Source organism: Schistocerca serialis, chromosome 9 (assembly GCF_023864345.2).
Source record: "Schistocerca serialis cubense isolate TAMUIC-IGC-003099 chromosome 9, iqSchSeri2.2, whole genome shotgun sequence".
Classification (NCBI taxonomy): Eukaryota; Metazoa; Arthropoda; class Insecta; order Orthoptera; family Acrididae; genus Schistocerca; species Schistocerca serialis.
In genome coordinates, this window is record NC_064646.1 from 313,746,434 (window position 1) to 313,750,668 (window position 4,235).

The 4,235-nt window shown below is 43.5% G+C and overlaps 1 non-coding gene across 1 annotated transcript; it reads right to left on the minus strand.

Annotated features, from left to right (window-relative positions):
* Positions 1–3,393: 3,393 nt before the first annotated feature.
* Trnat-ugu (transfer RNA threonine (anticodon UGU)) lies at positions 3,394–3,472 on the minus strand. Its single transcript has one exon. It is a non-coding gene; the product is annotated as a tRNA-Thr (tRNA).
* Between the last annotated feature and the right edge of the window lie 763 nt (positions 3,473–4,235).

Genomic DNA, 4,235 nt, shown 5'->3' on the forward strand with positions numbered 1-4,235 from the left:
AGGGGTTCGGAGAGTTGAGTGTATAAGATTTGCAGACGGCATGGTTGTGATGGCAGAGAGTGCAAGAGCAATGGAACAAATGTTAGATGATCTAAACACAAAATTAGAAGAATATGGAATGAAGATTAACAAGAAAAAACGAAAAGCATGGTACTTGGAGGAAAGGGGAGAAAATGCCGTACGAAAATATGGGGAGAGGAAATAGAGCAAGTGAATAACTTCAATATCTTGGGAAGTGTAAAAATGGATGATGTGTATTGTTCAACAGAAATTGGGAAAAGAATTGCAATGGCAAAAGAAGGATGCAAGAGGAAACAGAAATTATTTTGTGGACCACAACAAAGATCTGAGGAAAAGACTTGCCAAATGCTACATCTAGAGTGTTGCACTATATGGTGAGAAGAACTGGACATTGAGGAAGGAAAATGAAAGAAAATTGGAGGCAATAGAGATGTGGATACGGAGAGGAATGGAAAAAGTGAAATGGGAAGACCGAGTAAGTAATGCAGAAGTATTAACAGGAGTTTTAGAAGAAAGAAACGTGCTGAAAGTTATCAGAAAGAAAAAATGGAATTGGGTTGGACATTGTTTGAGGAAGGACTCTTTATTGAAGGAAGAAATAGAATGAATGGTGGAGGAAAAAAGAGGAAGAGGAAAAAGAAGATAACAAATGCTGGACAATATGAAAGGAGACAAATATTAAGAAATGAAAAGACTGGCTACAGACAGACAAAACTGGAATAGGCTTAACCCACGACAAGACCTGCCGTAAGACATAATACCATACTACTACTACTCCCTACGGCTTACTCCTAACTTTCTCAGGATTTCGAACACCTTGCACATTTTACATTGTCGAACGCTTTCTCATGGTCGACAAATGCTATGAACGTGCTTGATTTTCCTGTAGTCTTTCTTTCTTTATCAGTAGCAACGTGATAACTGCTTCTGTGGTGCCTTTCCTAAAGCCAAACCGATCTTCATCCAACACATCGTGAATCTTCTTTTACATTCTTCTGTATATTATTCTTGTCAGCAACTTGGATGCAGGAGCTGTTAAGCTGATTGTGAGATAATTGTAGCAATTATCGGCTTTTGGTATCTACGGAATTGTGGGTATGTCGCCAGTTCAGATGGCTCTGAGCACTATGGGACTTAACTGCTGAGGTCATCAGTTCCAGCCGGCCGGAGTGGCCGTGCAGTTCTAGGCGCTACAGTCTGGAGCCAAGCGACCGCTACGGTCGCAGGTTCGAATCCTGCCTCGGGCATGGATGTGTGTAATGTCCTTAGGTTAGTTAGGTTTAATTAGTTCTAAGTTCTAGGCGACTGATGACCTCAGAAGTTAAGTCGCATAGTGCTCAGAGACATTTGCACCATTCATCAGTCCCCAATGTCGCCAGTCTCATACATTCTACATAGCAATGTGAATAGTCGTTTTGTTGCCACTTCCCCCCCTAATTTTAGAAAATCACATGGAATGTTGTCTATGCCTTTTGCTTTATTAGATCTTAAGTCTTCCAAAGCTCTTTTAAATTCTGATCTGTATTTTCCATCTGTTCCCTGTCCAGTCCTGCTTCTTTGTCTATCACGTCACCAGACAGGTAGAGGCGTCCAATGTAGCGTTTCCACCTAATCCGCTCTCTCTTCTGTATTTTACAGTGGAATTTCCACTATTTATGTCACCATCCTTTCTTTTAATTTCACAGATGGTGGCTTTGAGTTTCCAATATGCGGCATGTGGTCTTCCGGTAATCACTTCTTTTTCGATTTTTCTCATTTTTCATGCAGCCACTTTGCCTTAGCTACCCTAAACTTCCTATTTATTTCGTTTCTAAGTGAACTGTATTCCTGCGCTCCGGTATTTCCCCGAACATATTTGTATTTCCATCTTTCATAGATCAGCTGAATAATTTTATCTGTTATGTATGGTTCCTTCGCAGTAGTCTTCTTTGTAAGTATGGTTTTGTTTCTAACTCCTTTGATTGCCCTCTTGAGGGATGTCCATTCCTTTTCAACTGTACTGGCTACCGACCGTTCACTAGCGCTGTGTCTCAGAGAACTTCTAACGTATCTCTACGAGTCTTAGTATTTCCGTATCCTACTTCTTTGCACACTGATTCTTCCTGACTAGTCTCTTAAACTTCACCATGACATATGAACCTTTTGTACTTCAGCACCAGAACAGGAAACGTTTTTTACAGCAGTCTCATTAGGTTCTGCCAACAAACGTTATTCATCTCAAACTGAGAAAATATCACAGGTTCATTTGAATTGTTATGGGAAGCTGGCAAACTCTTTGAAGAAAGACATTAATTTCCTACGCAAACCCGTTAAAGTAATAAAATGGTAGGTTGTCAGAGAGTTCAAGGAGATTACTTGAACTACTTTTAAACTAATCTTGATCATGCTCAACCCTCATGCTGAACTCCACAGCTGATTGATACTAGAAGTAATTGTTAATGACAACCACCACAGCTGTATTGGTGTAGTTAATCAAACTTAAACCAACTTACGCTGAGGACAACACACACACCTGTGCCCGAGGGAGGACTCGAACCTCCGACGGGGGGTGCCGGGAAACGTGGCAAGGCCCTTCAGACAGCGCGGCTACCCCGCGCGGCACGCAAGTCATGGGTTAGCAGTACGGGGATATACAGATGATAGCATTGTGTACACAAGATATAAAAGGTCAGTGTATTGGCAGAGCTGCCATTTGTACTCAGGTGATTCATGTGAGAAGGTTGCCGGCCGAAGTGGCCGTGCGGTTAAAGGCGCTGCAGTCTAGAACCGCAAGACCGCTACGGTCGCAGGTTCGAATCCTGCCTCGGGCATGGATGTTTGTGATGTCCTTAGGTTCGTTAGGTTTAACTAGTTCTAAGTTCTAGGGGACTAATGACCTCAGCAGTTGAGTCCCATAGTGCTCAGAGCCATTTGAACCATTTGTGAAAAGGTTCCCGACGTGGTTATCCAGGCACGACGGGAATTCGAATGCGGAATGGTTGTTGAAGTTACAAAGTTACACTTAATGAACATTCCATTTCGTAAATCGTTAGGAAATTCAATATCTAGAGTGTGCCGAGAGTATCAAGTTTCAGGCGTTACCTGCGTTACCTCTCACTACAGACAATGGAGCGGCCGACGGCGTACACGTAACGACCGAGAGCAGCGGCGTTTGCGTACAGTTGATGCCAACAGACAAGCAGCTATGCTACGCGGAAATCAACGTGGGACGTACGTCAAACGTATCCTATATATGACGGTAGTATCTGTTCCCGAAAGAACAGTTACCGTGGATGACCTTGCAGCTTTACTAGAAATGAAATGATAATTAAATGGACGCCCTAGCTGCAAACAGGTGTTGATGTACTTCATTGGGGACATGTTGAAAATGTGTGCCCCGACCGGGACTCGAACCCGGGATCTCCTGCTTACATGGCAGACGCTCTATCCATCTGAGCAACCCGGTCGGGGCACACATTTTCAACATGTCCCCAATGAAGTACATCAACGCCTGTTTGCAGCTAGGGTGTCCATTTAATTATCATTTCATTTCAAACGTATCCGTTAGGACAGTGCGGCGAAATACTGCGTTAATGGTGTATGACGACAGACGACCTACGCGAGTGGCTTTGCTAAGTACACGAAATCCTCTGCAGCGCCTCTGCTGGGCTCGTGCCCATATCGGTTGGACACTAGAAAACTGGAAAACCGTGGCATCGTCACATGAGTCTCGATTTCAGCTGTTAAGAGGTACGAGTGTGAAGCAGAACCCGCCCCCCCCCTTCCCCCTATTTCAAGCCATTCACGGACTTCATGTTCCCCAACAACAATGCCACGTCACCAGGACACAGTTTTTTGCGATTGGCTCGATGAATATTACGGACAATTCGAGTGAATGATTTGGCTATCCAGATCGGCCAACTTGAATCGCATTGAACGTTTGTTGGACATAATCGAGAGGTCAGTTCGTGCACAACATCCTGCACTGGCAACGCTTTCACAGTTATGGACGGCTATAGAGGCACCATTGCTCCATATTTTGTCAGAAGACTTCCAATGACTTGTTGAGTCCATACCGCGTCGCGTTGCTGCTGTATCCCTAACAAAAAAGATCCGACACGATGTTAGTAGCTATTCTATTATTTTTTTCACCTCAGAGTTCAATGGCACAACTTGTTAAGCTGATGATGTTCCAACAAACGAAATCATTTGTGACACAATTATTGAGTATCAGT